Below are 25,134 nucleotides of genomic sequence, written 5' to 3'. Positions count from 1 at the left end.
TGATGTCAGTAGGGCCAACCACAAACACCAGGCGTTCCTAAGGGAATGCCTGCATTTGTGCAGCCACCCCCCCCTCCCCGCATACAAAACGCGGTGAGTTATCAATCAACATTGACAGCCGCTCCGTCTTGTAGCTAGACCCATATCGATGGAGCAGCCGTCGCTGGACGGATCTTGCACATGCACAGGCCGGAGGCGGCGCATGGGTAGTGGGGGACCGTCGAACCACTTACGAGTGTTGTGCGCTTGCGAGTGTGTCTGAATCAGGCCCATAGTCCTTAGGAAAATTTTTGGGTGCTTGCCAAAGACATGTAAATGAAGTGCTTGTTAAAAAATAAAATCCATTCTACTAACCATTGCAAAATGGAATTTGGGTCTTGAGGACCCACCTCATGGAGTTGGGCTTAGACAGCACAAGAAAATTGCTTGAGAAGTTACTTGACCTATACTGTTCTTGAGAATGGGGCCCAGCAATGTGGTCTTTCAATGCTAGAAATGTCAAAATAATTCTGAATGTTGTAGTTTGATGTCCTAGGAAATGTGTGCAGTTTTCATTCCAAAAAGTGGCATACACCAATATGCCAACCTCCTTGCCTATATTTTATTTCTACATATAAAAATGTAAGTATGTATAAACCTTCCCAAAATACCAAACCATTCTGATTTATTCCATAGCCACCTAACGCCAACAAATGGTAATAGAAGTATATCATTACAGTTGGTACATTTTGTTTTCTCTATCTGCTATTCCATTTGTATGGATCTATGAGGGTTTCCTTTAAGTACACATCTCAATATATTATAGTTTGGGTTGTTATTTATGCATGCCATAACATTTGTATTATTATTTTTCCACTGTGTCTGAAATGGAATATTGGAGAAATAAAAGTTATTGCCTCCCCGTCGGAGAATTGAACCCCGGTCTCCCGCGTGACAGGCGGGGATACTCACCACTATACTAACGAGGATCAGCTGTGTGCTGTGATTTCTGGTCCAGTCCAGAAAAGTGATTTTCAACTAAGAGTTGATATAATTTCCTTGGGTAATGAAAATGATTGAAATCATTTATACATCAATTTGTTAGTGTACTCTTTCACCATATATCAGATCCATGTCGATTCTTCTGCATCATGAGCTAGGTCAAATGCTTATAGAAATTGCCCCAGCTATCATTTTCTTACTCTACCCATGTCCGATAATCCCTGGACTGAGATGTTCTAGGATTTTACTGTTGATTTGCCAGTGTTTATAGGTATTTCTATGAATTGATTTATTGTTGACCATTTCTGATGCTTGATTGTATATTTAGTAATTCAAGATCCTTTAAAAAGCTCAAATGAATTTAGCAAAACCCATTACCCCTTATCAACTTTTTTCTAATTAGAATTTGCTGAGAAATCCTTGAATGGCTAAAAGACTATTATGCTAGAGACCAATGGTAGCTCTGCATGAGGAATATTAAACTCCAAATCTCTTCTGCTAAATTATGCCCAAATTATGTGAATGCTATAAAAATTGATAATTTATTCTATTATTCAGCTACTGTTTCCAACTTAATTAAAAAAAATATATATATGTATATATTCACTCTTCTTTTAAGGCACCAATAAATATCTATGCATTTTCTGGATATTCTATACCATACAATTTTAATACATGGGAATCCTGAATATAAAGTCCAATAAATGCTGGATTTGCCATGTTGTACATGTTCTAAGCAATATCTTTTAGATTATAGCTGATATAGGGCCTGATTCAGAGCCGCTTGCTGCTAGTGAGTGCTTGCTCAGAACAAGGGCGGTTTTTTATGTTTTGTATTTGCTTTTTCTTTCATCAGGCCGCTCGCTAAGCTGTGGGTGACCTCCCACAGCTTTTGCGAGTGGCCAGGAGCCCATCGCGATTATCGTGACCATCAGGCTTGCGAGGAGACCCTGTGGAAGGGTCTGAGCACTCACAAGCCCGAGTAAACTTCCTGCTCTAATAGAACAGGAAGTCCACTACTGACATCACTAGTGATGTCAGTAGGGCCACCCACAAACACCAGGCATTCCTAAGGGAATGCCTGCATTTGTGCAGCCACCCCCCCCTCCCCGCATACAAAACGCGGTGAGTTATCAATCAACATTGACAGCCGCTCCGTCTTGTAGCTAGACCCATATCGATGGAGCAGCCATCGCTGGATGGATCTTGCGCATGCACACGCCGGAGGCGGCGCATGGGTAGTGGGGGACCGTCGAACCACTTACGAGTGTTGTGCGCTTGCGAGTGTGTCTGAATCATGCCCATAGTCCTTAGGAAAATTTTTGGGTGCTTGCCAAAGACATGTAAATGAAGTGCTTGTTAAAAAATAAAATCCATTCTACTAACCATTGCAAAATGGAATTTGGGTCTTGAGGACCCACCTCATGGAGTTGGGCTTAGACAGCACAAGAAAATTGCTTGAGAAGTTACTTGACCTATACTGTTCTTGAGAATGGGGCCCAGCAATGTGGTCTTTCAATGCTAGAAATGTCAAAATAATTCTGAATGTTGTAGTTTGATGTCCTAGGAAATGTGTGCAGTTTTCATTCCAAAAAGTGGCATACACCAATATGCCAACCTCCTTGCCTATATTTTATTTCTACATATAAAAATGTAAGTATGTATAAACCTTCCCAAAATACCAAACCATTCTGATTTATTCCATAGCCACCTAACGCCAACAAATGGTAATAGAAGTATATCATTACAGTTGGTACATTTTGTTTTCTCTATCTGCTATTCCATTTGTATGGATCTATGAGGGTTTCCTTTAAGTACACATCTCAATATATTATAGTTTGGGTTGTTATTTATGCATGCCATAACATTTGTATTATTATTTTTCCACTGTGTCTGAAATGGAATATTGGAGAAATAAAAGTTATTGCCTCCCCGTCGGAGAATTGAACCCCGGTCTCCCGCGTGACAGGCGGGGATACTCACCACTATACTAACGAGGATCAGCTGTGTGCTGTGATTTCTGGTCCAGTCCAGAAAAGTGATTTTCAACTAAGAGTTGATATAATTTCCTTGGGTAATGAAAATGATTGAAATCATTTATACATCAATTTGTTAGTGTACTCTTTCACCATATATCAGATCCATGTCGATTCTTCTGCATCATGAGCTAGGTCAAATGCTTATAGAAATTGCCCCAGCTATCATTTTCTTACTCTACCCATGTCCGATAATCCCTGGACTGAGATGTTCTAGGATTTTACTGTTGATTTGCCAGTGTTTATAGGTATTTCTATGAATTGATTTATTGTTGACCATTTCTGATGCTTGATTGTATATTTAGTAATTCAAGATCCTTTAAAAAGCTCAAATGAATTTAGCAAAACCCATTACCCCTTATCAACTTTTTTCTAATTAGAATTTGCTGAGAAATCCTTGAATGGCTAAAAGACTATTATGCTAGAGACCAATGGTAGCTCTGCATGAGGAATATTAAACTCCAAATCTCTTCTGCTAAATTATGCCCAAATTATGTGAATGCTATAAAAATTGATAATTTATTCTATTATTCAGCTACTGTTTCCAACTTAATTAAAAAAAATATATATATGTATATATTCACTCTTCTTTTAAGGCACCAATAAATATCTATGCATTTTCTGGATATTCTATACCATACAATTTTAATACATGGGAATCCTGAATATAAAGTCCAATAAATGCTGGATTTGCCATGTTGTACATGTTCTAAGCAATATCTTTTAGATTATAGCTGATATAGGGCCTGATTCAGAGCCGCTTGCTGCTAGTGAGTGCTTGCTCAGAACAAGGGCGGTTTTTTATGTTTTGTATTTGTTTTTTTCTTTCATCAGGCCGCTCGCTAAGCTGTGGGTGACCTCCCACAGCTTTTGCGAGTGGCCTGGAGCCCATCGCGATTATCGTGACCATCAGGCTTGCGAGGAGACCCTGTGGAAGGGTCTGAGCTCTCACAAGCCCGAGTAAACTTCCTGCTCTAATAGAACAGGAAGTCCACTACTGACATCACTAGTGATGTCAGTAGGGCCAACCACAAACACCAGGCGTTCCTAAGGGAATGCCTGCATTTGTGCAGCCACCCCCCCCTCCCCGCATACAAAACGCGGTGAGTTATCAATCAACATTGACAGCCGCTCCGTCTTGTAGCTAGACCCATATCGATGGAGCAGCCGTCGCTGGACGGATCTTGCACATGCACAGGCCGGAGGCGGCGCATGGGTAGTGGGGGACCGTCGAACCACTTACGAGTGTTGTGCGCTTGCGAGTGTGTCTGAATCAGGCCCATAGTCCTTAGGAAAATTTTTGGGTGCTTGCCAAAGACATGTAAATGAAGTGCTTGTTAAAAAATAAAATCCATTCTACTAACCATTGCAAAATGGAATTTGGGTCTTGAGGACCCACCTCATGGAGTTGGGCTTAGACAGCACAAGAAAATTGCTTGAGAAGTTACTTGACCTATACTGTTCTTGAGAATGGGGCCCAGCAATGTGGTCTTTCAATGCTAGAAATGTCAAAATAATTCTGAATGTTGTAGTTTGATGTCCTAGGAAATGTGTGCAGTTTTCATTCCAAAAAGTGGCATACACCAATATGCCAACCTCCTTGCCTATATTTTATTTCTACATATAAAAATGTAAGTATGTATAAACCTTCCCAAAATACCAAACCATTCTGATTTATTCCATAGCCACCTAACGCCAACAAATGGTAATAGAAGTATATCATTACAGTTGGTACATTTTGTTTTCTCTATCTGCTATTCCATTTGTATGGATCTATGAGGGTTTCCTTTAAGTACACATCTCAATATATTATAGTTTGGGTTGTTATTTATGCATGCCATAACATTTGTATTATTATTTTTCCACTGTGTCTGAAATGGAATATTGGAGAAATAAAAGTTATTGCCTCCCCGTCGGAGAATTGAACCCCGGTCTCCCGCGTGACAGGCGGGGATACTCACCACTATACTAACGAGGATCAGCTGTGTGCTGTGATTTCTGGTCCAGTCCAGAAAAGTGATTTTCAACTAAGAGTTGATATAATTTCCTTGGGTAATGAAAATGATTGAAATCATTTATACATCAATTTGTTAGTGTACTCTTTCACCATATATCAGATCCATGTCGATTCTTCTGCATCATGAGCTAGGTCAAATGCTTATAGAAATTGCCCCAGCTATCATTTTCTTACTCTACCCATGTCCGATAATCCCTGGACTGAGATGTTCTAGGATTTTACTGTTGATTTGCCAGTGTTTATAGGTATTTCTATGAATTGATTTATTGTTGACCATTTCTGATGCTTGATTGTATATTTAGTAATTCAAGATCCTTTAAAAAGCTCAAATGAATTTAGCAAAACCCATTACCCCTTATCAACTTTTTTCTAATTAGAATTTGCTGAGAAATCCTTGAATGGCTAAAAGACTATTATGCTAGAGACCAATGGTAGCTCTGCATGAGGAATATTAAACTCCAAATCTCTTCTGCTAAATTATGCCCAAATTATGTGAATGCTATAAAAATTGATAATTTATTCTATTATTCAGCTACTGTTTCCAACTTAATTAAAAAAAATATATATATGTATATATTCACTCTTCTTTTAAGGCACCAATAAATATCTATGCATTTTCTGGATATTCTATACCATACAATTTTAATACATGGGAATCCTGAATATAAAGTCCAATAAATGCTGGATTTGCCATGTTGTACATGTTCTAAGCAATATCTTTTAGATTATAGCTGATATAGGGCCTGATTCAGAGCCGCTTGCTGCTAGTGAGTGCTTGCTCAGAACAAGGGCGGTTTTTTATGTTTTGTATTTGTTTTTTTCTTTCATCAGGCCGCTCGCTAAGCTGTGGGTGACCTCCCACAGCTTTTGCGAGTGGCCTGGAGCCCATCGCGATTATCGTGACCATCAGGCTTGCGAGGAGACCCTGTGGAAGGGTCTGAGCTCTCACAAGCCCGAGTAAACTTCCTGCTCTAATAGAACAGGAAGTCCACTACTGACATCACTAGTGATGTCAGTAGGGCCAACCACAAACACCAGGCGTTCCTAAGGGAATGCCTGCATTTGTGCAGCCACCCCCCCCTCCCCGCATACAAAACGCGGTGAGTTATCAATCAACATTGACAGCCGCTCCGTCTTGTAGCTAGACCCATATCGATGGAGCAGCCGTCGCTGGACGGATCTTGCACATGCACAGGCCGGAGGCGGCGCATGGGTAGTGGGGGACCGTCGAACCACTTACGAGTGTTGTGCGCTTGCGAGTGTGTCTGAATCAGGCCCATAGTCCTTAGGAAAATTTTTGGGTGCTTGCCAAAGACATGTAAATGAAGTGCTTGTTAAAAAATAAAATCCATTCTACTAACCATTGCAAAATGGAATTTGGGTCTTGAGGACCCACCTCATGGAGTTGGGCTTAGACAGCACAAGAAAATTGCTTGAGAAGTTACTTGACCTATACTGTTCTTGAGAATGGGGCCCAGCAATGTGGTCTTTCAATGCTAGAAATGTCAAAATAATTCTGAATGTTGTAGTTTGATGTCCTAGGAAATGTGTGCAGTTTTCATTCCAAAAAGTGGCATACACCAATATGCCAACCTCCTTGCCTATATTTTATTTCTACATATAAAAATGTAAGTATGTATAAACCTTCCCAAAATACCAAACCATTCTGATTTATTCCATAGCCACCTAACGCCAACAAATGGTAATAGAAGTATATCATTACAGTTGGTACATTTTGTTTTCTCTATCTGCTATTCCATTTGTATGGATCTATGAGGGTTTCCTTTAAGTACACATCTCAATATATTATAGTTTGGGTTGTTATTTATGCATGCCATAACATTTGTATTATTATTTTTCCACTGTGTCTGAAATGGAATATTGGAGAAATAAAAGTTATTGCCTCCCCGTCGGAGAATTGAACCCCGGTCTCCCGCGTGACAGGCGGGGATACTCACCACTATACTAACGAGGATCAGCTGTGTGCTGTGATTTCTGGTCCAGTCCAGAAAAGTGATTTTCAACTAAGAGTTGATATAATTTCCTTGGGTAATGAAAATGATTGAAATCATTTATACATCAATTTGTTAGTGTACTCTTTCACCATATATCAGATCCATGTCGATTCTTCTGCATCATGAGCTAGGTCAAATGCTTATAGAAATTGCCCCAGCTATCATTTTCTTACTCTACCCATGTCCGATAATCCCTGGACTGAGATGTTCTAGGATTTTACTGTTGATTTGCCAGTGTTTATAGGTATTTCTATGAATTGATTTATTGTTGACCATTTCTGATGCTTGATTGTATATTTAGTAATTCAAGATCCTTTAAAAAGCTCAAATGAATTTAGCAAAACCCATTACCCCTTATCAACTTTTTTCTAATTAGAATTTGCTGAGAAATCCTTGAATGGCTAAAAGACTATTATGCTAGAGACCAATGGTAGCTCTGCATGAGGAATATTAAACTCCAAATCTCTTCTGCTAAATTATGCCCAAATTATGTGAATGCTATAAAAATTGATAATTTATTCTATTATTCAGCTACTGTTTCCAACTTAATTAAAAAAAATATATATATGTATATATTCACTCTTCTTTTAAGGCACCAATAAATATCTATGCATTTTCTGGATATTCTATACCATACAATTTTAATACATGGGAATCCTGAATATAAAGTCCAATAAATGCTGGATTTGCCATGTTGTACATGTTCTAAGCAATATCTTTTAGATTATAGCTGATATAGGGCCTGATTCAGAGCCGCTTGCTGCTAGTGAGTGCTTGCTCAGAACAAGGGCGGTTTTTTATGTTTTGTATTTGCTTTTTCTTTCATCAGGCCGCTCGCTAAGCTGTGGGTGACCTCCCACAGCTTTTGCGAGTGGCCAGGAGCCCATCGCGATTATCGTGACCATCAGGCTTGCGAGGAGACCCTGTGGAAGGGTCTGAGCACTCACAAGCCCGAGTAAACTTCCTGCTCTAATAGAACAGGAAGTCCACTACTGACATCACTAGTGATGTCAGTAGGGCCACCCACAAACACCAGGCATTCCTAAGGGAATGCCTGCATTTGTGCAGCCACCCCCCCCTCCCCGCATACAAAACGCGGTGAGTTATCAATCAACATTGACAGCCGCTCCGTCTTGTAGCTAGACCCATATCGATGGAGCAGCCATCGCTGGATGGATCTTGCGCATGCACACGCCGGAGGCGGCGCATGGGTAGTGGGGGACCGTCGAACCACTTACGAGTGTTGTGCGCTTGCGAGTGTGTCTGAATCATGCCCATAGTCCTTAGGAAAATTTTTGGGTGCTTGCCAAAGACATGTAAATGAAGTGCTTGTTAAAAAATAAAATCCATTCTACTAACCATTGCAAAATGGAATTTGGGTCTTGAGGACCCACCTCATGGAGTTGGGCTTAGACAGCACAAGAAAATTGCTTGAGAAGTTACTTGACCTATACTGTTCTTGAGAATGGGGCCCAGCAATGTGGTCTTTCAATGCTAGAAATGTCAAAATAATTCTGAATGTTGTAGTTTGATGTCCTAGGAAATGTGTGCAGTTTTCATTCCAAAAAGTGGCATACACCAATATGCCAACCTCCTTGCCTATATTTTATTTCTACATATAAAAATGTAAGTATGTATAAACCTTCCCAAAATACCAAACCATTCTGATTTATTCCATAGCCACCTAACGCCAACAAATGGTAATAGAAGTATATCATTACAGTTGGTACATTTTGTTTTCTCTATCTGCTATTCCATTTGTATGGATCTATGAGGGTTTCCTTTAAGTACACATCTCAATATATTATAGTTTGGGTTGTTATTTATGCATGCCATAACATTTGTATTATTATTTTTCCACTGTGTCTGAAATGGAATATTGGAGAAATAAAAGTTATTGCCTCCCCGTCGGAGAATTGAACCCCGGTCTCCCGCGTGACAGGCGGGGATACTCACCACTATACTAACGAGGATCAGCTGTGTGCTGTGATTTCTGGTCCAGTCCAGAAAAGTGATTTTCAACTAAGAGTTGATATAATTTCCTTGGGTAATGAAAATGATTGAAATCATTTATACATCAATTTGTTAGTGTACTCTTTCACCATATATCAGATCCATGTCGATTCTTCTGCATCATGAGCTAGGTCAAATGCTTATAGAAATTGCCCCAGCTATCATTTTCTTACTCTACCCATGTCCGATAATCCCTGGACTGAGATGTTCTAGGATTTTACTGTTGATTTGCCAGTGTTTATAGGTATTTCTATGAATTGATTTATTGTTGACCATTTCTGATGCTTGATTGTATATTTAGTAATTCAAGATCCTTTAAAAAGCTCAAATGAATTTAGCAAAACCCATTACCCCTTATCAACTTTTTTCTAATTAGAATTTGCTGAGAAATCCTTGAATGGCTAAAAGACTATTATGCTAGAGACCAATGGTAGCTCTGCATGAGGAATATTAAACTCCAAATCTCTTCTGCTAAATTATGCCCAAATTATGTGAATGCTATAAAAATTGATAATTTATTCTATTATTCAGCTACTGTTTCCAACTTAATTAAAAAAAATATATATATGTATATATTCACTCTTCTTTTAAGGCACCAATAAATATCTATGCATTTTCTGGATATTCTATACCATACAATTTTAATACATGGGAATCCTGAATATAAAGTCCAATAAATGCTGGATTTGCCATGTTGTACATGTTCTAAGCAATATCTTTTAGATTATAGCTGATATAGGGCCTGATTCAGAGCCGCTTGCTGCTAGTGAGTGCTTGCTCAGAACAAGGGCGGTTTTTTATGTTTTGTATTTGTTTTTTTCTTTCATCAGGCCGCTCGCTAAGCTGTGGGTGACCTCCCACAGCTTTTGCGAGTGGCCTGGAGCCCATCGCGATTATCGTGACCATCAGGCTTGCGAGGAGACCCTGTGGAAGGGTCTGAGCTCTCACAAGCCCGAGTAAACTTCCTGCTCTAATAGAACAGGAAGTCCACTACTGACATCACTAGTGATGTCAGTAGGGCCAACCACAAACACCAGGCGTTCCTAAGGGAATGCCTGCATTTGTGCAGCCACCCCCCCCTCCCCGCATACAAAACGCGGTGAGTTATCAATCAACATTGACAGCCGCTCCGTCTTGTAGCTAGACCCATATCGATGGAGCAGCCGTCGCTGGACGGATCTTGCACATGCACAGGCCGGAGGCGGCGCATGGGTAGTGGGGGACCGTCGAACCACTTACGAGTGTTGTGCGCTTGCGAGTGTGTCTGAATCAGGCCCATAGTCCTTAGGAAAATTTTTGGGTGCTTGCCAAAGACATGTAAATGAAGTGCTTGTTAAAAAATAAAATCCATTCTACTAACCATTGCAAAATGGAATTTGGGTCTTGAGGACCCACCTCATGGAGTTGGGCTTAGACAGCACAAGAAAATTGCTTGAGAAGTTACTTGACCTATACTGTTCTTGAGAATGGGGCCCAGCAATGTGGTCTTTCAATGCTAGAAATGTCAAAATAATTCTGAATGTTGTAGTTTGATGTCCTAGGAAATGTGTGCAGTTTTCATTCCAAAAAGTGGCATACACCAATATGCCAACCTCCTTGCCTATATTTTATTTCTACATATAAAAATGTAAGTATGTATAAACCTTCCCAAAATACCAAACCATTCTGATTTATTCCATAGCCACCTAACGCCAACAAATGGTAATAGAAGTATATCATTACAGTTGGTACATTTTGTTTTCTCTATCTGCTATTCCATTTGTATGGATCTATGAGGGTTTCCTTTAAGTACACATCTCAATATATTATAGTTTGGGTTGTTATTTATGCATGCCATAACATTTGTATTATTATTTTTCCACTGTGTCTGAAATGGAATATTGGAGAAATAAAAGTTATTGCCTCCCCGTCGGAGAATTGAACCCCGGTCTCCCGCGTGACAGGCGGGGATACTCACCACTATACTAACGAGGATCAGCTGTGTGCTGTGATTTCTGGTCCAGTCCAGAAAAGTGATTTTCAACTAAGAGTTGATATAATTTCCTTGGGTAATGAAAATGATTGAAATCATTTATACATCAATTTGTTAGTGTACTCTTTCACCATATATCAGATCCATGTCGATTCTTCTGCATCATGAGCTAGGTCAAATGCTTATAGAAATTGCCCCAGCTATCATTTTCTTACTCTACCCATGTCCGATAATCCCTGGACTGAGATGTTCTAGGATTTTACTGTTGATTTGCCAGTGTTTATAGGTATTTCTATGAATTGATTTATTGTTGACCATTTCTGATGCTTGATTGTATATTTAGTAATTCAAGATCCTTTAAAAAGCTCAAATGAATTTAGCAAAACCCATTACCCCTTATCAACTTTTTTCTAATTAGAATTTGCTGAGAAATCCTTGAATGGCTAAAAGACTATTATGCTAGAGACCAATGGTAGCTCTGCATGAGGAATATTAAACTCCAAATCTCTTCTGCTAAATTATGCCCAAATTATGTGAATGCTATAAAAATTGATAATTTATTCTATTATTCAGCTACTGTTTCCAACTTAATTAAAAAAAATATATATATGTATATATTCACTCTTCTTTTAAGGCACCAATAAATATCTATGCATTTTCTGGATATTCTATACCATACAATTTTAATACATGGGAATCCTGAATATAAAGTCCAATAAATGCTGGATTTGCCATGTTGTACATGTTCTAAGCAATATCTTTTAGATTATAGCTGATATAGGGCCTGATTCAGAGCCGCTTGCTGCTAGTGAGTGCTTGCTCAGAACAAGGGCGGTTTTTTATGTTTTGTATTTGTTTTTTTCTTTCATCAGGCCGCTCGCTAAGCTGTGGGTGACCTCCCACAGCTTTTGCGAGTGGCCTGGAGCCCATCGCGATTATCGTGACCATCAGGCTTGCGAGGAGACCCTGTGGAAGGGTCTGAGCTCTCACAAGCCCGAGTAAACTTCCTGCTCTAATAGAACAGGAAGTCCACTACTGACATCACTAGTGATGTCAGTAGGGCCAACCACAAACACCAGGCGTTCCTAAGGGAATGCCTGCATTTGTGCAGCCACCCCCCCCTCCCCGCATACAAAACGCGGTGAGTTATCAATCAACATTGACAGCCGCTCCGTCTTGTAGCTAGACCCATATCGATGGAGCAGCCGTCGCTGGACGGATCTTGCACATGCACAGGCCGGAGGCGGCGCATGGGTAGTGGGGGACCGTCGAACCACTTACGAGTGTTGTGCGCTTGCGAGTGTGTCTGAATCAGGCCCATAGTCCTTAGGAAAATTTTTGGGTGCTTGCCAAAGACATGTAAATGAAGTGCTTGTTAAAAAATAAAATCCATTCTACTAACCATTGCAAAATGGAATTTGGGTCTTGAGGACCCACCTCATGGAGTTGGGCTTAGACAGCACAAGAAAATTGCTTGAGAAGTTACTTGACCTATACTGTTCTTGAGAATGGGGCCCAGCAATGTGGTCTTTCAATGCTAGAAATGTCAAAATAATTCTGAATGTTGTAGTTTGATGTCCTAGGAAATGTGTGCAGTTTTCATTCCAAAAAGTGGCATACACCAATATGCCAACCTCCTTGCCTATATTTTATTTCTACATATAAAAATGTAAGTATGTATAAACCTTCCCAAAATACCAAACCATTCTGATTTATTCCATAGCCACCTAACGCCAACAAATGGTAATAGAAGTATATCATTACAGTTGGTACATTTTGTTTTCTCTATCTGCTATTCCATTTGTATGGATCTATGAGGGTTTCCTTTAAGTACACATCTCAATATATTATAGTTTGGGTTGTTATTTATGCATGCCATAACATTTGTATTATTATTTTTCCACTGTGTCTGAAATGGAATATTGGAGAAATAAAAGTTATTGCCTCCCCGTCGGAGAATTGAACCCCGGTCTCCCGCGTGACAGGCGGGGATACTCACCACTATACTAACGAGGATCAGCTGTGTGCTGTGATTTCTGGTCCAGTCCAGAAAAGTGATTTTCAACTAAGAGTTGATATAATTTCCTTGGGTAATGAAAATGATTGAAATCATTTATACATCAATTTGTTAGTGTACTCTTTCACCATATATCAGATCCATGTCGATTCTTCTGCATCATGAGCTAGGTCAAATGCTTATAGAAATTGCCCCAGCTATCATTTTCTTACTCTACCCATGTCCGATAATCCCTGGACTGAGATGTTCTAGGATTTTACTGTTGATTTGCCAGTGTTTATAGGTATTTCTATGAATTGATTTATTGTTGACCATTTCTGATGCTTGATTGTATATTTAGTAATTCAAGATCCTTTAAAAAGCTCAAATGAATTTAGCAAAACCCATTACCCCTTATCAACTTTTTTCTAATTAGAATTTGCTGAGAAATCCTTGAATGGCTAAAAGACTATTATGCTAGAGACCAATGGTAGCTCTGCATGAGGAATATTAAACTCCAAATCTCTTCTGCTAAATTATGCCCAAATTATGTGAATGCTATAAAAATTGATAATTTATTCTATTATTCAGCTACTGTTTCCAACTTAATTAAAAAAAATATATATATGTATATATTCACTCTTCTTTTAAGGCACCAATAAATATCTATGCATTTTCTGGATATTCTATACCATACAATTTTAATACATGGGAATCCTGAATATAAAGTCCAATAAATGCTGGATTTGCCATGTTGTACATGTTCTAAGCAATATCTTTTAGATTATAGCTGATATAGGGCCTGATTCAGAGCCGCTTGCTGCTAGTGAGTGCTTGCTCAGAACAAGGGCGGTTTTTTATGTTTTGTATTTGTTTTTTTCTTTCATCAGGCCGCTCGCTAAGCTGTGGGTGACCTCCCACAGCTTTTGCGAGTGGCCTGGAGCCCATCGCGATTATCGTGACCATCAGGCTTGCGAGGAGACCCTGTGGAAGGGTCTGAGCTCTCACAAGCCCGAGTAAACTTCCTGCTCTAATAGAACAGGAAGTCCACTACTGACATCACTAGTGATGTCAGTAGGGCCAACCACAAACACCAGGCGTTCCTAAGGGAATGCCTGCATTTGTGCAGCCACCCCCCCCTCCCCGCATACAAAACGCGGTGAGTTATCAATCAACATTGACAGCCGCTCCGTCTTGTAGCTAGACCCATATCGATGGAGCAGCCGTCGCTGGACGGATCTTGCACATGCACAGGCCGGAGGCGGCGCATGGGTAGTGGGGGACCGTCGAACCACTTACGAGTGTTGTGCGCTTGCGAGTGTGTCTGAATCAGGCCCATAGTCCTTAGGAAAATTTTTGGGTGCTTGCCAAAGACATGTAAATGAAGTGCTTGTTAAAAAATAAAATCCATTCTACTAACCATTGCAAAATGGAATTTGGGTCTTGAGGACCCACCTCATGGAGTTGGGCTTAGACAGCACAAGAAAATTGCTTGAGAAGTTACTTGACCTATACTGTTCTTGAGAATGGGGCCCAGCAATGTGGTCTTTCAATGCTAGAAATGTCAAAATAATTCTGAATGTTGTAGTTTGATGTCCTAGGAAATGTGTGCAGTTTTCATTCCAAAAAGTGGCATACACCAATATGCCAACCTCCTTGCCTATATTTTATTTCTACATATAAAAATGTAAGTATGTATAAACCTTCCCAAAATACCAAACCATTCTGATTTATTCCATAGCCACCTAACGCCAACAAATGGTAATAGAAGTATATCATTACAGTTGGTACATTTTGTTTTCTCTATCTGCTATTCCATTTGTATGGATCTATGAGGGTTTCCTTTAAGTACACATCTCAATATATTATAGTTTGGGTTGTTATTTATGCATGCCATAACATTTGTATTATTATTTTTCCACTGTGTCTGAAATGGAATATTGGAGAAATAAAAGTTATTGCCTCCCCGTCGGAGAATTGAACCCCGGTCTCCCGCGTGACAGGCGGGGATACTCACCACTATACTAACGAGGATCAGCTGTGTGCTGTGATTTCTGGTCCAGTCCAGAAAAGTGATTTTCAACTAAGAGTTGATATAATTTCCTTGGGTAATGAAAATGATTGAAATCATTTATACATCAATTTGTTAGTGTACTCTTTCACCATATATCAGATCCATGTCGATTCTTCTGCATCATGAGCTAGGTCAAATGCTTATAGAAATTGCCCCAGCTATCATTTTCTTACTCTACCCATGTCCGATAATCCCTGGACTGAGATGTTCTAGGATTTTACTGTTGATTTGCCAGTGTTTATAGGTATTTCTATGAATTGATTTATTGTTGACCATTTCTGATGCTTGATTGTATATTTAGTAATTCAAGATCCTTTAAAAAGCTCAAATGAATTTAGCAAAACCCATTACCCCTTATCAACTTTTTTCTAATTAGAATTTGCTGAGAAATCCTTGAATGGCTAAAAGACTATTATGCTAGAGACCAATGGTAGCTCTGCATGAGGAATATTAAACTCCAAATCTCTTCTGCTAAATTATGCCCAAATTATGTGAATGCTATAAAAATTGATAATTTATTCTATTATTCAGCTACTGTTTCCAACTTAATTAAAAAAAATATATATATGTATATATTCACTCTTCTTTTAAGGCACCAATAAATATCTATGCATTTTCTGGATATTCTATACCATACAATTTTAATACATGGGAATCCTAAATATAAAGTCCAATAAATGCTGGATTTGCCATGTTGTACATGTTCTAAGCAATATCTTTTAGATTATAGCTGATATAGGGCCTGATTCAGAGCCGCTTGCTGCTAGTGAGTGCTTGCTCAGAACAAGGGCGGTTTTTTATGTTTTGTATTTGTTTTTTTCTTTCATCAGGCCGCTCGCTAAGCTGTGGGTGACCTCCCACAGCTTTTGCGAGTGGCCTGGAGCCCATCGCGATTATCGTGACCATCAGGCTTGCGAGGAGACCCTGTGGAAGGGTCTGAGCTCTCACAAGCCCGAGTAAACTTCCTGCTCTAATAGAACAGGAAGTCCACTACTGACATCACTAGTGATGTCAGTAGGGCCAACCACAAACACCAGGCGTTCCTAAGGGAATGCCTGCATTTGTGCAGCCACCCCCCCCTCCCCGCATACAAAACGCGGTGAGTTATCAATCAACATTGACAGCCGCTCCGTCTTGTAGCTAGACCCATATCGATGGAGCAGCCGTCGCTGGACGGATCTTGCACATGCACAGGCCGGAGGCGGCGCATGGGTAGTGGGGGACCGTCGAACCACTTACGAGTGTTGTGCGCTTGCGAGTGTGTCTGAATCAGGCCCATAGTCCTTAGGAAAATTTTTGGGTGCTTGCCAAAGACATGTAAATGAAGTGCTTGTTAAAAAATAAAATCCATTCTACTAACCATTGCAAAATGGAATTTGGGTCTTGAGGACCCACCTCATGGAGTTGGGCTTAGACAGCACAAGAAAATTGCTTGAGAAGTTACTTGACCTATACTGTTCTTGAGAATGGGGCCCAGCAATGTGGTCTTTCAATGCTAGAAATGTCAAAATAATTCTGAATGTTGTAGTTTGATGTCCTAGGAAATGTGTGCAGTTTTCATTCCAAAAAGTGGCATACACCAATATGCCAACCTCCTTGCCTATATTTTATTTCTACATATAAAAATGTAAGTATGTATAAACCTTCCCAAAATACCAAACCATTCTGATTTATTCCATAGCCACCTAACGCCAACAAATGGTAATAGAAGTATATCATTACAGTTGGTACATTTTGTTTTCTCTATCTGCTATTCCATTTGTATGGATCTATGAGGGTTTCCTTTAAGTACACATCTCAATATATTATAGTTTGGGTTGTTATTTATGCATGCCATAACATTTGTATTATTATTTTTCCACTGTGTCTGAAATGGAATATTGGAGAAATAAAAGTTATTGCCTCCCCGTCGGAGAATTGAACCCCGGTCTCCCGCGTGACAGGCGGGGATACTCACCACTATACTAACGAGGATCAGCTGTGTGCTGTGATTTCTGGTCCAGTCCAGAAAAGTGATTTTCAACTAAGAGTTGATATAATTTCCTTGGGTAATGAAAATGATTGAAATCATTTATACATCAATTTGTTAGTGTACTCTTTCACCATATATCAGATCCATGTCGATTCTTCTGCATCATGAGCTAGGTCAAATGCTTATAGAAATTGCCCCAGCTATCATTTTCTTACTCTACCCATGTCCGATAATCCCTGGACTGAGATGTTCTAGGATTTTACTGTTGATTTGCCAGTGTTTATAGGTATTTCTATGAATTGATTTATTGTTGACCATTTCTGATGCTTGATTGTATATTTAGTAATTCAAGATCCTTTAAAAAGCTCAAATGAATTTAGCAAAACCCATTACCCCTTATCAACTTTTTTCTAATTAGAATTTGCTGAGAAATCCTTGAATGGCTAAAAGACTATTATGCTAGAGACCAATGGTAGCTCTGCATGAGGAATATTAAACTCCAAATCTCTTCTGCTAAATTATGCCCAAATTATGTGAATGCTATAAAAATTGATAATTTATTCTATTATTCAGCTACTGTTTCCAACTTAATTAAAAAAAATATATATATGTATATATTCACTCTTCTTTTAAGGCACCAATAAATATCTATGCATTTTCTGGATATTCTATACCATACAATTTTAATACATGGGAATCCTGAATATAAAGTCCAATAAATGCTGGATTTGCCATGTTGTACATGTTCTAAGCAATATCTTTTAGATTATAGCTGATATAGGGCCTGATTCAGAGCCGCTTGCTGCTAGTGAGTGCTTGCTCAGAACAAGGGCGGTTTTTTATGTTTTGTATTTGTTTTTTTCTTTCATCAGGCCGCTCGTTAAGCTGTGGGTGACCTCCCACAGCTTTTGCGAGTGGCCTGGAGCCCATCGCGATTATCGTGACCATCAGGCTTGCGAGGAGACCCTGTGGAAGGGTCTGAGCTCTCACAAGCCCGAGTAAACTTCCTGCTCTAATAGAACAGGAAGTCCACTACTGACATCACTAGTGATGTCAGTAGGGCCAACCACAAACACCAGGCGTTCCTAAGGGAATGCCTGCATTTGTGCAGCCACCCCCCCCTCCCCGCATACAAAACGCGGTGAGTTATCAATCAACATTGACAGCCGCTCCGTCTTGTAGCTAGACCCATATCGATGGAGCAGCCGTCGCTGGACGGATCTTGCACATGCACAGGCCGGAGGCGGCGCATGGGTAGTGGGGGACCGTCGAACCACTTACGAGTGTTGTGCGCTTGCGAGTGTGTCTGAATCAGGCCCATAGTCCTTAGGAAAATTTTTGGGTGCTTGCCAAAGACATGTAAATGAAGTGCTTGTTAAAAAATAAAATCCATTCTACTAACCATTGCAAAATGGAATTTGGGTCTTGAGGACCCACCTCATGGAGTTGGGCTTAGACAGCACAAGAAAATTGCTTGAGAAGTTACTTGACCTATACTGTTCTTGAGAATGGGGCCCAGCAATGTGGTCTTTCAATGCTAGAAATGTCAAAATAATTCTGAATGTTGTAGTTTGATGTCCTAGGAAATGTGTGCAGTTTTCATTCCAAAAAGTGGCATACACCAATATGCCAACCTCCTTGCCTATATTTTATTTCTACATATAAAAATGTAAGTATGTATAAACCTTCCCAAAATACCAAACCATTCTGATTTATTCCATAGCCACCTAACGCCAACAAATGGTAATAGAAGTATATCATTACAGTTGGTACATTTTGTTTTCTCTATCTGCTATTCCATTTGTATGGATCTATGAGGGTTTCCTTTAAGTACACATCTCAATATATTATAGTTTGGGTTGTTATTTATGCATGCCATAACATTTGTATTATTATTTTTCCACTGTGTCTGAAATGGAATATTGGAGAAATAAAAGTTATTGCCTCCCCGTCGGAGAATTGAACCCCGGTCTCCCGCGTGACAGGCGGGGATACTCACCACTATACTAACGAGGATCAGCTGTGTGCTGTGATTTCTGGTCCAGTCCAGAAAAGTGATTTTCAACTAAGAGTTGATATAATTTCCTTGGGTAATGAAAATGATTGAAATCATTTATACATCAATTTGTTAGTGTACTCTTTCACCATATATCAGATCCATGTCGATTCTTCTGCATCATGAGCTAGGTCAAATGCTTATAGAAATTGCCCCAGCTATCATTTTCTTACTCTACCCATGTCCGATAATCCCTGGACTGAGATGTTCTAGGATTTTACTGTTGATTTGCCAGTGTTTATAGGTATTTCTATGAATTGATTTATGGTTGACCATTTCTGATGCTTGATTGTATATTTAGTAATTCAAGATCCTTTAAAAAGCTCAAATGAATTTAGCAAAACCCATTACCCCTTATCAACTTTTTTCTAATTAGAATTTGCTGAGAAATCCTTGAATGGCTAAAAGACTATTATGCTAGAGACCAATGGTAGCTCTGCATGAGGAATATTAAACTCCAAATCTCTTCTGCTAAATTATGCCCAAATTATGTGAATGCTATAAAAATTGATAATTGACTCTATTATTCAGCTACTGTTTCCAACTTAATTTAAAAAAATATATATATGTATATATTCACTCTTCTTTTAAGGCACCAATAAATATCTATGCATTTTCTGGATATTCTATACCATACAATTTTAATACATGGGAATCCTGAATATAAAGTCCAATAAATGCTGGATTTGCCATGTTGTACATGTTCTAAGCAATATCTTTTAGATTATAGCTGATATAGGGCCTGATTAAGAGCCGCTTGCTGCTAGTGAGTGCTTGCTCAGAACAAGGGCGGTTTTTTATGTTTTGTATTTGTTTTTTTCTTTCATCAGGCCACTCGCTAAGCTGTGGGTGACCTCCCACAGCTTTTGCGAGTGGCCTGGAGCCCATCGCGATTATCGTGACCATCAGGCTTGCGAGGAGACCCTGTGGAAGGGTCTGAGCTCTCACAAGCCCGAGTAAACTTCCTGCTCTAATAGAACAGGAAGTCCACTACTGACATCACTAGTGATGTCAGTAGGGCCACCCACAAACACCAGGCATTCCTAAGGGAATGCCTGCATTTGTGCAGCCACCCCCCCCTCCCCGCATACAAATTGCGGTGAGTTATCAATCAACATTGACAGCCGCTCCGTCTTGTAGCTAGATCCATATCGATGGAGCAGCCATCGCTGGACGGATCTTGCGCATGCACACGCCGGAGGCAGCGCATGGGTAGTGGGGGACCGTCGAACCACTTACGAGTGTTGTGCGCTTGCGAGTGTGTCTGAATCATGCCCATAGTCCTTAGGAAAATTTTTGGGTGCTTGCCAAAGACATGTAAATGAAGTGCTTGTTAAAAAATAAAATCCATTCTACTAACCATTGCAAAATGGAATTTGGGTCTTGAGGACACACCTCATGGAGTTGGGCTTAGACAGCACAAGAAAATTGCTTGAGAAGTTACTTGACCTATACTGTTCTTGAGAATGGGGCCCAACAATGTGGTCTTTCAATGCTAGAATTGTCAAAATAATTCTGAATGTTGTAGTTTGATGTCCTAGAAAATGTGTGCAATTTTCATTCCAAAAAGTGGCATACACCAATATGCCAACCTCCTTGCCTATATTTTATTTCTACATATAAAAATGTAAGTATGTATAAACCTTCCCAAAATACCAAACCATTCTGATTTATTCCATAGCCACCTAACGCCAACAAATGGTAATAGAAGTATATCATTACAGTTGGTACATTTTGTTTTCTCTATCTGCTATTCCATTTGTATGGATCTATGAGGGTTTCCTTTAAGTACACATCTCAATATATTATAGTTTGGGTTGTTATTTATGCATGCCATAACATTTGTATTATTATTTTTCCACTGTGTCTGAAATGGAATATTGGAGAAATAAAAGTTATAGCCTCCCCGTCGGGGAATTGAACCCCGGTCTCCCGCGTGACAGGCGGGGATACTCACCACTATACTAATGAGGATCGGCTGTGTGCTGTGATTTCTGGTCCAGTCCAGAAAAGTGATGTTCAACTAAGAGTTGTTATAATTTCCTTGGGTAATGAAAATGATTGAAATCATTTATACATCAATTTGTTAGTGTACTCTTTCACCATATATCAGATCCATGTCGATTCTTCTGCATCATGAGCTAGGTCAAATGCTTATAGAAATTGCCCCAGCTATCATTTTCTTACTCTACCCATGTCCGATAATCCCTGGACTGAGATGTTCTAGGATTTTACTGTTGATTTGCCAGTGTTTATAGGTATTTCTATGAATTGATTTATGGTTGACAATTTCTGATGCTTGATTGTATATTTAGTAATTCAAGATCCTTTAAAAAGCTCAAATGAATTTAGCAAAACCCATTACCCCTTATCAACTTTTTTCTAATTAGAATTTGCTTAGAAATCCTTGAATGGCTAAAAGACTATTATGCTAGAGACCAATGGTAGCTCTGCATGAGGAATATTAAACTCCAAATCTCTTCTGCTAAATTATGCCCAAATTATGTGAATGCTATAAAAATTGATAATTTACTCTATTATTCAGCTACTGTTTCCAACTTAATTAAAAAAAATATATATATGTATATATTCACTCTTCTTTTAAGGCACCAATAAATATCTATGCATTTTCTGGATATTCTATACCATACAATTTTAATACATGGGAATCCTGAATATAAAGTCCAATAAATGCTGGATTTGCCATGTTGTACATGTTCTAAGCAATATCTTTTAGATTATAGCTGATATAGGGCCTGATTCAGAGCCGCTTGCTGCTAGTGAGTGCTTGCTCAGAATAACGGCGTTTTTTTATGTTTTGTATTTGTTTTTTTCTTTCATCAGGCCACTCGCTAAGCTGTGGGTGACTACCCACAGCTTTTGCGAGTGGCCTGGAGCCCATCGCGATTATCGTGACCATCAGGCTTGCGAGGAGACCCTGTGGAAGGGTCTGAGCTCTCACAAGCCCGAGTAAACTTCCTGCTCTAATAGAACAGGAAGTCCACTACTGACATCACTAGTGATGTCAGTAGGGCCACCCACAAACACCAGGCATTCCTAAGGGAATGCCTGTATTTGTGCAGCCACCCCCCCCTCCCCGCATACAAAACGCGGTGAGTTATCAATCAACATTGACAGCCGCTCCGTCTTGTAGCTAGACCCATATCGATGGAGCAGCCGTCGCTGGACGGATCTTGCGCATGCACACACCGGAGGCGGCGCATGGGTAGTGGGGGACCGTCGAACCACTTACGAGTGTTGTGCGCTTGCGAGTGTGTCTGAATCATGCCCATAGTCCTTAGGAAAATTTTTGGGTGCTTGCCAAAGACATGTAAATGAAGTGCTTGTTAAAAAATAAAATCCATTCTACTAACCATTGCAAAATGGAATTTGGGTCTTGAGGACCCACCTCATGGAGTTGGGCTTAGACAGCACAAGAAAATTGCTTGAGAAGTTACTTGACCTATACTGTTCTTGAGAATGGGGCCCAACAATGTGGTCTTTCAATGCTAGAAATGTCAAAATATTTCTGAATGTTGTAGTTTGATGTCCTAGAAAATGTGTGCAGTTATCATTCCAAAAAGTGGCATACACCAATATGCCAACCTCCTTGCCTATATTTTATTTCTACATATAAAAATGTAAGTATGTATAAACCTTCCCAAAATACCAAACCATTCTGATTTATTCCATAGCCACCTAACGCCAACAAATGGTAATAGAAGTATATCATTACAGTTGGTACATTTTGTTTTCTCTATCTGCTATTCCATTTGTATGGATCTATGAGGGTTTCCTTTAAGTACACATCTCAATATATTATAGTTTGGGTTGTTATTTATGCATGCCATAACATTTGTATTATTATTTTTCCACTGTGTCTGAAATGGAATATTGGAGAAATAAAAGTTGTAGCCTCCCCGTCGGGGAATTGAACCCCGGTCTCCCGCGTGACAGGCGGGGATACTCACCACTATACTAACGAGGATCTGCTGTGTGCTGTGATTTCTGGTCCAGTCCAGAAAAGTGATGTTCAACTAAGAGTTGTTATAATTTCCTTGGGTAATGAAAATTATTGAAATCATTTATACATCAATTTGTTAGTGTACTCTTTCACCATATATCAGATCCATGTCGATTCTTCTGCATCATGAGCTAGGTCAAATGCTTATAGAAATTGCCCCAGCTATCATTTTCTTACTCTACCCATGTCCGATAATCCCTGGACTGAGATGTTCTAGGATTTTACTGTTGATTTGCCAGTGTTTATAGGTATTTCTATGAATTGATTTATGGTTGACCATTTCTGATGCTTGATTGTATATTTAGTAATTCAAGATCCTTTAAAAAGCTCAAATGAATTTAGCAAAACCCATTACCCCTTATCAACTTTTTTCTAATTAGAATTTGCTTAGAAATCCTTGAATGGCTAAAAGACTATTATGCTAGAGACCAATGGTAGCTCTGCATGAGGAATATTAAACTCCAAATCTCTTCTGCTAAATTATGCCCAAATTATGTGAATGCTATAAAAATTGATAATTTATTATATTATTCAGCTACTGTTTCCAACTTAATTTAAAAAAATATATATATGTATATATTCACTCTTCTTTTAAGGCACCAATAAATATCTATGCATTTTCTGGATATTCTATACCATACAATTTTAATACATGGGAATCCTGAATATAAAGTCCAATAAATGCTGGATTTGCCATGTTGTACATGTTCTAAGCAATATCTTTTAGATTATAGCTGATATAGGGCCTGATTAAGAGCCGCTTGCTGCCAGTGAGTGCTTGCTCAGAACAAGGGCGGTTTTTTATGTTTTGTATTTGTTTTTTTCTTTCATCAGGCCACTCGCTAAGCTGTGGGTGACCTCCCACAGCTTTTGCGAGTGGCCTGGAGCCCATCGCGATTATCGTGACCATCAGGCTTGCGAGGAGACCCTGTGGAAGGGTCTGAGCTCTCACAAGCCCGAGTAAACTTCCTGCTCTAATAGAACAGGAAGTCCACTACTGACATCACTAGTGATGTCAGTAGGGCCACCCACAAACACCAGGCATTCCTAAGGGAATGCCTGCATTTGTGCAGCCACCCCCCCCTCCCCGCATACAAATTGCGGTGAGTTATCAATCAACATTGACAGCTGCTCCGTCTTGTAGCTAGATCCATATCGATGGAGCAGCCATCGCTGGACGGATCTTGCGCATGCACACGCCGGAGGCAGCGCATGGGTAGTGGGGGACCGTCGAACCACTTACGAGTGTTGTGCGCTTGCGAGTGTGTCTGAATCATGCCCATAGTCCTTAGGAAAATTTTTGGGTGCTTGCCAAAGACATGTAAATGAAGTGCTTGTTAAAAAATAAAATCCATTCTACTAACCATTGCAAAATGGAATTTGGGTCTTGAGGACACACCTCATGGAGTTGGGCTTAGACAGCACAAGAAAATTGCTTGAGAAGTTACTTGACCTATACTGTTCTTGAGAATGGGGCCCAACAATGTGGTCTTTCAATGCTAGAATTGTCAAAATAATTCTGAATGTTGTAGTTTGATGTCCTAGAAAATGTGTGCAATTTTCATTCCAAAAAGTGGCATACACCAATATGCCAACCTCCTTGCCTATATTTTATTTCTACATATAAAAATGTAAGTATGTATAAACCTTCCCAAAATACCAAACCATTCTGATTTATTCCATAGCCACCTAACGCCAACAAATGGTAATAGAAGTATATCATTACAGTTTGTACATTTTGTTTTCTCTATCTGCTATTCCATTTGTATGGATCTATGAGGGTTTCCTTTAAGTACACATCTCAATATATTATAGTTTGGGTTGTTATTTATGCATGCCATAACATTTGTATTATTATTTTTCCACTGTGTCTGAAATGGAATATTGGAGAAATAAAAGTTATAGCCTCCCCGTCGGGGAATTGAACCCCGGTCTCCCGCGTGACAGGCGGGGATACTCACCACTATACTAATGAGGA

General features: G+C 39.5%; 13 non-coding genes across 13 annotated transcripts; all 13 read right to left on the bottom strand.

Moving 5' to 3' along the window:
* Positions 1-896: 896 nt before the first annotated feature.
* TRNAD-GUC (transfer RNA aspartic acid (anticodon GUC)) lies at positions 897-968 on the bottom strand. Its single transcript has one exon. It is a non-coding gene; the product is annotated as a tRNA-Asp (tRNA).
* A 1,941-nt stretch (positions 969-2,909) lies between these two features.
* Positions 2,910-2,981, bottom strand: TRNAD-GUC (transfer RNA aspartic acid (anticodon GUC)). The gene has a single exon. It is a non-coding gene; the product is annotated as a tRNA-Asp (tRNA).
* A 1,942-nt stretch (positions 2,982-4,923) lies between these two features.
* On the bottom strand, positions 4,924-4,995 carry TRNAD-GUC (transfer RNA aspartic acid (anticodon GUC)). Its single transcript has one exon. It is a non-coding gene; the product is annotated as a tRNA-Asp (tRNA).
* A 1,942-nt stretch (positions 4,996-6,937) lies between these two features.
* Positions 6,938-7,009, bottom strand: TRNAD-GUC (transfer RNA aspartic acid (anticodon GUC)). The gene has a single exon. It is a non-coding gene; the product is annotated as a tRNA-Asp (tRNA).
* A 1,941-nt stretch (positions 7,010-8,950) lies between these two features.
* On the bottom strand, positions 8,951-9,022 carry TRNAD-GUC (transfer RNA aspartic acid (anticodon GUC)). The gene has a single exon. It is a non-coding gene; the product is annotated as a tRNA-Asp (tRNA).
* Positions 9,023-10,964: 1,942 nt separating this feature from the next.
* On the bottom strand, positions 10,965-11,036 carry TRNAD-GUC (transfer RNA aspartic acid (anticodon GUC)). The gene has a single exon. It is a non-coding gene; the product is annotated as a tRNA-Asp (tRNA).
* Positions 11,037-12,978: 1,942 nt separating this feature from the next.
* Positions 12,979-13,050, bottom strand: TRNAD-GUC (transfer RNA aspartic acid (anticodon GUC)). Its single transcript has one exon. It is a non-coding gene; the product is annotated as a tRNA-Asp (tRNA).
* A 1,942-nt stretch (positions 13,051-14,992) lies between these two features.
* On the bottom strand, positions 14,993-15,064 carry TRNAD-GUC (transfer RNA aspartic acid (anticodon GUC)). The gene has a single exon. It is a non-coding gene; the product is annotated as a tRNA-Asp (tRNA).
* A 1,942-nt stretch (positions 15,065-17,006) lies between these two features.
* Positions 17,007-17,078, bottom strand: TRNAD-GUC (transfer RNA aspartic acid (anticodon GUC)). Its single transcript has one exon. It is a non-coding gene; the product is annotated as a tRNA-Asp (tRNA).
* Positions 17,079-19,020: 1,942 nt separating this feature from the next.
* TRNAD-GUC (transfer RNA aspartic acid (anticodon GUC)) lies at positions 19,021-19,092 on the bottom strand. The gene has a single exon. It is a non-coding gene; the product is annotated as a tRNA-Asp (tRNA).
* A 1,942-nt stretch (positions 19,093-21,034) lies between these two features.
* On the bottom strand, positions 21,035-21,106 carry TRNAD-GUC (transfer RNA aspartic acid (anticodon GUC)). The gene has a single exon. It is a non-coding gene; the product is annotated as a tRNA-Asp (tRNA).
* A 1,942-nt stretch (positions 21,107-23,048) lies between these two features.
* Positions 23,049-23,120, bottom strand: TRNAD-GUC (transfer RNA aspartic acid (anticodon GUC)). Its single transcript has one exon. It is a non-coding gene; the product is annotated as a tRNA-Asp (tRNA).
* Positions 23,121-25,062: 1,942 nt separating this feature from the next.
* TRNAD-GUC (transfer RNA aspartic acid (anticodon GUC)) lies at positions 25,063-25,134 on the bottom strand. Its single transcript has one exon. It is a non-coding gene; the product is annotated as a tRNA-Asp (tRNA).

Source organism: Taudactylus pleione, unplaced genomic scaffold, assembly GCF_031769625.1.
Source record: "Taudactylus pleione unplaced genomic scaffold, aTauple2 ptg000282l, whole genome shotgun sequence".
Classification (NCBI taxonomy): Eukaryota; Metazoa; Chordata; class Amphibia; order Anura; family Myobatrachidae; genus Taudactylus; species Taudactylus pleione.
Note: the sequence above shows the minus strand (reverse complement) of the source record. Positions and strands in the feature narration are given on the sequence as shown.